An 11,374-nucleotide genomic window follows, 5' to 3' on the forward strand; every position below is an offset into this window, starting at 1 on the left:
TTACCTGCTAATACACTATGGCTGAAGGCATCACATACTTTGGCCACAGGGAATACAGAGATCACTGTCAAGACAGATAAGAAACATCCTTCTTGTTATATCAAGTTGCAGTGAGACTAGGCATCTCATCTCCTATTAGGGCTGGGCAACGCAACCCAGGAGGAGAAAAATGTCTCAAAACAGGCAACAGAGTCAGAGACAGTTCTTGCTTTCACTGTTAGGAGTCTCATATGAAGAACAAGTTACAAAAACATAACATCTAATAATAATAACATCATAATAATCTAAGCTGAGGGCTTAGATTAGTCCCATGAAGGCTCCCTGGTTGTAGGTTCAGTCTCTGTGAGCCCCTATGAGTCCAAGATTAGTCAATTCTGCAGTTTTCCTTGTGGATTACTTGACCTCTCTTTGAACTGTCATCCTTCCTTCCCTACTTCCCTGAAGTCAGTCTAATGTTTGGCTGTGGGTCTTTGCATATGTTTCCATCTCTTGCTAGGTAAAGCCTCCTTGATGACAGATTGGTCCAGGTACCATTCTATGAACATCATTAGGAATCATTTCATTGCTTTTTTCCCCCAAGTCATGTTTGGTTCTATCCTATGTCTCTTGGCTATCCTGCCTCAGAGTCCTGGCCCTCAAATCTCATTGCAACTTAATATAGTATGGCTGGATGATATTCATGGGAGGCATGCCCATTTTGGAAGAAAAACTGAAGCAGGAAAGAGTGATGAGTGGGGCAGTAGGATGGAATGAGTAAGTGTAGTGGGGGAGGAACAGGACTAGGAGAAGAGGATGGAGGGCAAACTGTAGTCAGAATGTAAATCCAAACAAAAATTAAATAAATAAAATAAAATTTTAATCCACATGATGCCTTGATGAGCCACAGAAAAAAAGAAGAAAGGAAGACAGACAGACAGAAAGAAAGAAAGGAAGGAAGGAAGGAAGGAAGGAAGGAAGGAAGGAAGGAAGGAAACATCCTTCTTGCAGGCTAGATTACATAGTGCTGAAAGGTATTATGTTGATGTCCTGGGGAGAAAAGACATTCGTGAGTGATATGGGAAGTCCATCTGTATGGGTGTTGCTTTTATTGGTTAATAAATAAAGCTGCTTTCAGCCAATGGCTTAACAGAATAAAGTCTAAATCCAAACAGAATTAGAGAGAGAGAGAGAGAGACAGAGACAGAGACAGAGACAGAGAGAGAGAGAGTAGGCAGAGTCAGGAAGAAGCCATGTAGCCACCCATAGGAGGCAGATACACTGGAAACTTGCCAGTAAGCCACTTAAATTAAAAGGGTTAATTTAAGATATAAGAGATAGCCAGAAATATGTTTAAGCTAGTAGTCAAACAGTATTACAAAAACATAGTTTCTGGGTGATGGTGATTGTTTTGTAGTCTCTGTAGCTGGGAGCTAACAAGTGGCATCCCCCAACAAATTGACACCAATGTGGTCAATTAAATTTACATAAAATAAATTTACATAAAAACCTGAGAGAGCTTGAACAGGAATTTTAGACACATGCATACACACATGCACACACACACGCACGCACACACACACACACACACACACACACACACACACCAGCTTCAACCTCTGTTTGTTGGCTTGCTGCAGCTCCTTTAAAACAGGTCTTCCTCACTCATTCTTGGCAAGAAAGGCTGTGCAGCTTCTTTAGAAACTGGCTTCCTGGTTCACCGGCACAAACAGCTCTGACTTTTTTGTGAGGTCTGGCTATGGAGCATTTAAATGGGGTTGGTGAGCAGTGTGTTGCAAAATACTTAATGGCCCAACATGGACCCGCTACATACCTGGAACTGGGGAGGTATGCATGGCTCACAGAGGTGCAAAGCAGCCTTAATCTTAGTCATGCTGCTTAACATTTTTGTTAAGCAAAAAATTTTGTGAAGCAGTCCTGCTCAGAAAAGGATTACAAATATACAATAAAGACAAACTCAGATAAAAGAAACCTCTAAATGGGTCACTGTGTGGTTAAAAAATGTATGTAGGTTTGGAAGACAGAAGAAAAAGATTATAGAGAGTTATAAAAGGAAGTAGTAGTTTCAAAAATAAAACAAAGTCTTTAAGTACACAAAGTACAGACAGGAATAGATTAATGGAGTAAAGGAAAAGAAGCCACATAAAGATGGAAAATACAGAGAGTCTGGATTATGTAAATTATTTCATTTTTTGAACCTTTTGACTGTAAATAGGCTAAATACAGAGAAACATTTTGTTGTATGAGCTGTTAAGCTAAACCAACATATATATTTTAAAGATATCTTGACTTCAAAATTTGGGTCTAAGGATTTGTTGCTTTGGAAAAGAGGTTCTTCTTTTGTTTCCACAGAGGATGAGAACCTATGTATTCCTTCCAGAATAATATGGTTTGATGGACCAAAAGTCCCCTGAAAGGTCACAGTGAACACCCACAAAATTACTTCACCCAACAAAAAGCAGGAAGCAGTTTAAAGAGAACTATGCCTAAATTCCAAAAATATTGTTTAAAAATAATTGTTTCTATTCAAAGGGGGATATGCTATAGAGATTTGCATAGGTATAGATCTTGCTTTATTGATAGAAATTTAAGATCAATTTTGTTATATATATATATACATATATACATACATATATGTATATATTTCTGTTCTTGATTAAGATATTATGTTTGTGCAGCTCATTTAAAAATATAATGTATAATTAAGAAATATAGGGTAATAGAGAATCATCTATAATAGTCACATTAGTTATGTTTTCTATAATAAGAGAGCTATATTTCAATTAGTTAGATAATCTTCAAACCTTTCAAAGATGTACAGAATATGATATTTAAAATTTTTTCAAAACTGAGGATTTTCATGACAGTGAGACTCATCTGTTCCTGGCTACTTCAAAGGATGATGGTCATAGAAGAGGCTCCTAATGGAGTTTGTTAGCCATTTTGGCAAGAAACTGCTCTTGCCTGGAATGCTTGATGACTGGACATGCAGGACCCACAGAAAAATGCTTGACGAACTTAACTAAAGAAGGTGAGACATTCCCTCAAAATTCCTGCTTCATTAAAGTGTCTGTCATTCTATAGGACACACAAAAATGTGACTGACAACCTGCCAATATAGATAGAACTGTCTTTGAAATTTTCTGCTTCCTGGAAAAGTCTGCCAGATACTATGAGCTAAAGTAGGCTAAAGATGAGTGCCTGAAACATTACAGAATATTGGGTGACTGTCCAGACAGCTAGATGTCTCTGGCAATTCTAGAATTTTTGAAGTTGCTAGCAATGGAATTCATGTGTTTACTTTGGCAATATATCCTTCTGGAATCTTTGATTGAGTTGAAGAGTAGGTAGTCATAATTATAGTTTTCCTTAGTTGTAATAAAAGATAAAATAAATATAAATATTGTAACTATAATTCTTGCTTGATATCTGTTTTGTTATATGTAATTTGACTATGTTAAAGTTAAAACCTTCCTTTTTATTTAAAAGGGAAAATAGGAAATGCTTCTGTATATTTGTTGCCTTTATTAGTTAATAAATAAAGCTACTATAGATCAATGACTTAATAGAGTGAAGCCAGGCTGGAAATGCATACAGAGATGTAGAGAGAGATGAGTCAGGAAGAAGCCATGTAGCTGCTCATAGGAGACAGATATACTGGAATCTTGCCAGTAAGCAACAGCCATGTGGCAATATACAAACTAATAGAAATATGTTTATTTAAGATATAAGAGTTAGTCCAAAATATGCTTAAACTATTGGTAAAACAGTATTGCAAATAATATAGTTACTCAGTGATTATTTTTTGGTCTATGCAGCTAGGAAGGAACAAGTATCCTCCCCCCAACAATTCTTTTTTTTTCCAGTTTATTTATTTTTTATTAAAAATTGCCATCTCCTCCCCTCCTCATCCCCCTTCCCTCCCCTCCCCTCCACCCACACCCCCACTCCCTCCCTCTTGAGGCCAAACAGCCATCAGGGTTCTCAGCACTATGTTGAGTCCAAGGTCCTCCCAACTCCCCCGAGGTCCAGGAAGGTGAGCAACCAAACTGACAAGGCTCACACAGAGCCCGTCCATATCGTAGAGACCAAGCCCATCGCCATTGTCCTTGGCTTCTCGGTCAGCCTCCACCATCAGCCACGCTCAGAGAGATGGAAATAGAGACAGAGCCCCACATTGGAGCACCGGACTGAGCTCCCAAAGTTCTGATGAGGAGCGGAAGGAGAGAGATCATGAGAAAGAAAGTCAGAACCATGAGGGATGCGTTCACCCACTGAGACGGCAGGACAGAACTAATGGGAGACCACCAAGTCCACTTGAAATGGGACTGATGGAACATGCGACCAAATCGGACTCCCCCAACAATTCTAACTTCAATGTTCAGGGAACATCATAAAAGAAAATAAAAGGTATGATAACCAGATGATAGGAGGGCATGCTGTGAATGTTGGCTTCTGGGTATGAGCTGGCTATTGCACTCATGAAGTTACTATAACTGCTCTTACCTGCCTACAACTGTCATAATATCTAAACTGCTAAACTTCTTTGAGGAATTGGGGAGGAATGCATCATGCCCCACTTTAATTGAGAAACTTTCTCTAGTTGTTAGCTGCCAGGGAGTCATATTAGTTTGGGGATACGGGTGTAGAAGGAGCAGCGGGCTGCGTCCCGCCACCTGGCTAGCTTTGCCCAAAATAATTACACAGAAACTGTATTCATTTAAATACTGCCTGGCCCCTGGCCCATTATCTGTAGCTTCTTATTGGTTGATTCTCACATCTTCCTTTAACCCATATTTAGTAATCTGTGTAGCACCACGAGGTGTGGCTTACCAGGAGAGATCTGCGTCCATCTCGGAGAGGAGAAGCATGGAGACTCACTATGGCGACTGCCTGAAGCATCTACCCCTCTTTCCCAGAATTCTGTTCTGTCTATTCTGCCTACCTAATTTTCTGTTCTCTTAAAGGGCCAAGGCAGTTTTCTTTATTAATTAACCAATGAAAGTAACATAGACAGATAACTCTCCTCCATCATTTCCCCTTTTTCTGTTTAAACAAAAAAGAAAGGCTTCAACTTTAACATAGCAAAATTACATATAACAAAACAGTTATCAAGCAAGTATTACAGTTACAATATTTAAATCTATTTTATCTTTTATCATAACTAAGGAAAGCTATAACTATCTATTTATTCTTCAACTCCATCACAGACTCCAGAAGGATATAATATTACCTAAGTAAACAAGTCATATGCAACTTTCAAACTCTAGAAATGACAGAGACAACTCGCTGTCTGGACAGTCACCCAAAGTTCCTCTGTACCGTTGGGGCATCCATCTTCAGCCTACAGGCCCATAAGTATCCAGCAGACATTTCCATGAAGCAGGAAATTCCAAAGACAGTTCAGTCACTTTCTGCTGTGTCCTGCAGAACGTCTCGCAGACTCTTTAATGAATCAGGAACCCCAAAAGGCCATCTCACCTTTAGGCAAGTTCAGCAATCCTCTTTCTGTGGGTTCCTTGTGTCCAGTTTATGCAACAGTCCAGGTAAGAGCAGTTTCTTGCTCAAATGGCTAACAAACTCCATAAGTAGCCTCTTCGATGCCCATCTTCCTCTTGAAGTAGATTGGTGCTGCCAGGAGCAGACGTGTCTCATTGTCATGAAAAACCCTAAGTTATTAAAACATTAAATGCCATATTCTGCAGTCTTTGAAAGATATGAAGAATGCCTATCTGAACTATATCTATGCACATCTAGAAAATCTAACTAACATGACTACAAGCTTGACTATTATTGATGATTATCCATTAACAACCTATATTTCCTAATTATACATTACATTTTTAAATGAACTACACAATTACAATACCTTAATCAAGATCAGAAATACATATACATATAACAAATTGACCTTAAAATCCATACCATTGCAAATTATTCATCTCTATATCATATCCCCCTTTAAATGTAAAAGAACATTTATAACCAATATTTGGGAAAATGGGCGCAGTTTTTTCTCTCCAAACTGCTTCCTGCTGAATGGGGGCGCTGTAATTTAGGTCTTTCATGATATAACCTGTGTGCTAGGTTCCTCTCAGTTGGCAGTTGAGTGAAGTAATTTTTTGAAGATGTTCACAGCAACCTTTCAGGAGGGCGTGGTCTATCATACCATATTGGGATAGAAGCAATCCACAGGGTGTCATCCTCTGTGAAAACAAAAGAAGACCCTCTTTTCCAAAGCATCATGTTCTTAGATCCAAATTCTGAAGTCATACCGTTAAGATGTCCATTCTGGTCTAGCCTGGCAGCCCATATATTGAAATGTCTCTCTGTATTTAGCTCCTTTACAGTCAAAAATTTCAAAGAAAACACAATAAAATACATAATCCAGACTCTCTGTGAATTTTCCATTTTTACGTGGCTTATTTTTACTCTATCACTTTACTTTATTCTGTCTCTTTAAAGACTTTACCCTTTTTAAGGCATTAACTTTATTCTCAATATTTTTTCTTCTCTCTCTCAAGCCTACGTATATTCATCCAACATTGTGAGCCATTTAAAGGCCTTCTATGTCTGAATCTTTCCTATTGTGAATCTGTAATTTTTTTACTATCCAGGAGCACTTCTTAAAAGGTTAACTACTTCTTAAAAACTTAAGTTGCGCCATGTAGAGGTAATACGGTACCGCCTGTCTCCAGCCAAGTCTAAACCTTAACTGCGCTGTTATCATGGTAATTACGATAGATCCTGCCTGAGATCAGTACAGTTCAGCTTGGCAGAGCAGAGCCAAAGCCTCTCCTGCCTCAGTCATTTGGTGCCCCTGAGCCGCACACAGTTCCAGGCACACAGCAGTCCACATTGGAGCCGCACTCAGTAGTTTAATTCTGAGACTGAGCGTGCAGCACAGAAACTCTTTTCATCCAAATACAGCCAAATCTGACACGCAGAGCACCGCGCAGTCTGAAAACATCCCTGTATGGCGGCAGAAATCCGCCATGCTCTCCCGCTCGCCTAAGCCTGATTCTGCCATCTGCCCAGGTGCAGGCAGGGAGCAGGGAGCCATTGGCACGGTCTCAGCACACTCTCCTTCCGATCCCAAGTGGGAACACAAATATCCAGGCCCATAAAAGCCATTGAAATGCTTTATAGCCAAAGTTTGCACTGGCGGCACAGCACCAGGAAGCCACGTTTTAAAATGACTCAGCTTTTTCTCTGCCGCTATTGCCGAAACAGGAAATCTCTCTACGGCACGTCCTAGCAAACAGCAAAAAGCTGTGTTAAACTCTCTCTCTCCTTTATTTAAAGCCCTCTCAGGTTTTTAAGTGGATTTAGTCACCACGTTGGAGCGCCAATCTGTAGAAGGAACAGCGGGCTGTGTCCTGCCACCTGGCTAGCTTTGCCCAAAATAATTACACAGAAACTGTATTCATTTAAATACTGCCCGGCCCCTGGCCCATTATCTGTAGCTTCTTATTGGTTGATTCTCACATCTTCCTTTAACCCATATTTAGTAATCTGTGTAGCACCACGAGGTGTGGCTTACCAGGAGAGATCTTAACCTGCGTCCATCTCGGAGAGGAGAAACATGGAGACTCACTATGGCGACTGCCTGAAGCATCTACCCCTCTTTCCCAGAATTCTGTTCTGTCTATTCCGCCTACCTAATTTTCTGTTCTCTTAAAGGGCCAAGGCAGTTTTCTTTATTAATTAACCAATGAAAGTAACATAGACAGATAACTCTCCTCCATCAATACGGGCATTCTTCAAAGGATGCCCACTCACCCATGTACATGTGAGCAGCATTTAATTAGACACAGTAGACTGGTAAAATATTAAAAGAGGACACAAAGCTTAAAGAGGATGGGAAACATTGATGGTGATTAGGGGAAGTTGGAGTGAGAAAAATGAGGGGCATTTGTGATCATATTACATTGCATGCATGTATAAAATTGTCAGAAAAAATAAATTTAAAGTGTAAGGTGAGATGAATATTACATCAACCTTTTGTTCAGGTTTAGTGAGTATTTATATTAATAATGAACTGATGCATGAATATGTTAAATGAAATAATAATTTGTGGTAGACTTAAGATGGTGAATTGAAAGAACAGTGGGCAGCCTACTCTAATAATTCAATAGAAGCATATTCAAAGAATAAAATGAGAAAGTACACAGAGAGGGAGGATGACAATGAGACTAATGGCCAGGAAAATAAAAAGTTCTTTGAAAGCTAATGTTTCTGAAGGCCTTCAAAAGAACAAAAGTAGCAACAATTTCAAGAGTGAAAAGAAGTAGATGAAATAGATAATCATATTCTTAAAAACTGAAAAAAGGAAAATTGAAATGTCACTAATAAATTGGGGGATGTAAGAAAAGAAAGTATTATTGATTTAATCTTGGGTTTATGCCTTATAACATGAGATGAAAATAATACTTGATTTTGTCATTGAGGCTAGACAGTTGATATTAGATTCCTTCATTTGAGGCTTTTGAATGAAAGGGAAAACTGTTACATAAACATAGAAACAAATCAATGCTTAATCATCTATTGCTCTATCCATAGATAAGTGCACTATTTATCTCACATCAGAGAAGATTCTCTGGAAGTACAGAACTAACCCTGAGACCCATACCTGGACAAACCCAGTGAGTAAGAGACTTTGGAGCACTCAGTCATAAATGGAGTATCTTCATCCAACCTTTCTCCTCAATGTTCAGATAAATATGAATATATTTACATATATAATATATGCATATAGATATATTCACACATATGTGTATAAGTACACACATATGTAAAGGAGGAGGCAGAGACTGTAAGAGCCACAGGTGGTGAATGCTTCCAAGGAAACTCAGTCTTTCAGACACAGAGACTGTGACAGTATTCACAGAACAAAAGCTCCTAGCTTCATGCAAAATCCCAGTGAGAAGGAGAAGAAGTGGCCACAAATTTCTCCTCCTATACAAGAAGATATTCACAATTTCTGTGAAAGGGAAAGTAAGTGTTCATCAATGAAATGATACTGGTATTTCAGCCATAGCTGAGGGCTCAAGCTCATGAGTCTCATGGGTAACTGGCCAACACAAATTGGACTTAATGTTTTTATAGTGTTATTTTCTCTCTCTTCTTTTAAGAGAGAGAAAAATCATGAAGTTGGGTGGGTAGGATGAGAAACTTGGGGGAATAGGGAATGGGAAAGAATATGAGAGTTCTCTGTTTAGGTCTGTACTCCATTTTTTATTGGGCTATTTGTTATTTTAATGAACAATTTCTTGAGTATTTTGTATATTTTAGAGATCAGACCTGTGTCTGATGTGGGGTGGAGGAAGATCTTTTTTCTATTCTGTAGGATGCTGTTTTGTCTTGTTGACCATGTCTTTTGCTTTACAGAATCTTTTCAGTTTCAGGAGGTCCCATTTATTAATTGTTTCTCTCAGTGTCTGTGCTACTGGTGCTATATTTAAGAAGTGGTCTCCTGTGCCTATGTGTTCAAGTGGTGCTTCCCACTTTCTCTTCTATGAGGTTCAGTGTGGCTGGCTTTATGTTGAGGTCTTTGATCCATTTGGACTTTAGTTTTGTGCATGATGATAGATATGGATTTATTTTCATTCTTCTACAGGTTGATATCCAGTTATGCCAACACTATTTACTGAAAATGCTTTCTTTTTTCCATTTTGTATTTTTTATTTCTTTGTCAAAAATCAGGTGTTCATAGCTGTGTGGATTAATATCTGGTTCTTTGATTTAGTTCCATTGGTCCAGGCTGTTTACAGTACTGTAGTTTGTAGTAGAGTTTGATGTCAGGGATTGTGATGCCTTCAAATGTTCTTTTATTGTATGAGACTATTTTGGCTATCTTGGGTTTTTTTGCTTTTCAATATGAACTCTCAACAGAGGAATCTAAAATGGCTGAAAGACATTTAAAGAAATGCTCAACATCCTTAGTCATCAGAGAAATACAAATCAAAACAACTCTGTGATTGTAAGAATGACCAAGATCAAAAACACTGATAACAACTTGTGCTGGAGTAGTTGTGGAGTAAAGAAAACACTCTTGCATTGCTGGTAGGTATGCAAGCTGGTACAGCCCCTTTGGATATCTGTATCATGATTTCTCAGAAAATTAAGAAAAACTTTCCTCAAGAACCAGCAATACCTCCTTTGGGTATATATCCAAAGAATGCTCAATAGTGGCACAAGGACATGTGCTCAGCTATGTTCATAGCAGCATTGTTTGTCATAGCCAGAACCTGGAAACAACCTAACTCCCCCTCAATCAAAGAATGAATAAGGAAAATGTGGTTCATGTACACAATGGAGTACTACACAGCAGAGAGAAAAATGATATCTTGAAATTTGCAGGCAAATGGATGAAGCAAGAAAACATCATATTGAGTGAGTTAACCCAGAACCAGAACGACAATTATCATATTTATTTCCTCATAAGTGGTTTTTTGAAACATAAAGCAAAAAAATAAACAGCCTACAAATCACAATCCCAGAGAACCTGGACAACAATGAGGACCCTAAGAAAGACATACATGGATCTAATATACACGGGAAGTAGTAAAAGATAAGATCTCCTGAGTAAATTGGGAGCATACAGACTATGGAAAAGGGTTGAAGGGGAGGGAAAAGGCAGGGAGGAGCAGAGAAAAATGTATAGCTCAATAAAATCAATGAAAAGAAAAAAAGAATTTGATAAAAATACACTGTGAAATTCTTAATGAATAATTTACAAAGACCAAAAAGTTTGAGTAAACAATAAGGCTCAATGTTTAAATTTTCTTGCCACCAAGCATGACTATATAAATTCAACCCCAGGATCCACAAAGTGGAAGGAAAGGACCAGCTCTTGTAATAGTTCTCTGACCCCAGTGAATGCCTACACATAGGTGGCACAGATACACACACGCATACACACACTCTGAGAGAGAGGTAGAAAGAGTAAGAGCAAGATTACATAACACATAAAAACTATAAATTTTTGACTATCAGCTATGCACAAAATTACTCTACACAGTTTGAATGAAAAACAACAGAGATAATTTTTGTCCTTTTTAACTTTAAATTTGGTAAATACAAGGGTAATATAGTATCTGCTTAAAGACAGAAAAATCGAGCTTAGAACAGGAATATTTTTTGATTCTTGTCTAGAAAGCATGGCACAGGAGAGATGTGACCTAGTCAAAAAGACTAGGTAGGGTTTTCTCTTACTATGAAGACTCAGGTCACATGGGTAGAGATGCATTTAAAGAAGTGTGAGGCTGTAATCAAACATTGAAGACAGTGCCGATGGATTCAGACGGCAAATGTTCTGGGAAACACAGGCAGGTTGTTCTCTGTGCAGAATGGAGATAGGATAACAAAATGGTTG

The sequence above is a fragment of the Arvicola amphibius genome, chromosome 4, assembly GCF_903992535.2.
Source record: "Arvicola amphibius chromosome 4, mArvAmp1.2, whole genome shotgun sequence".
Classification (NCBI taxonomy): domain Eukaryota; kingdom Metazoa; phylum Chordata; class Mammalia; order Rodentia; family Cricetidae; genus Arvicola; species Arvicola amphibius.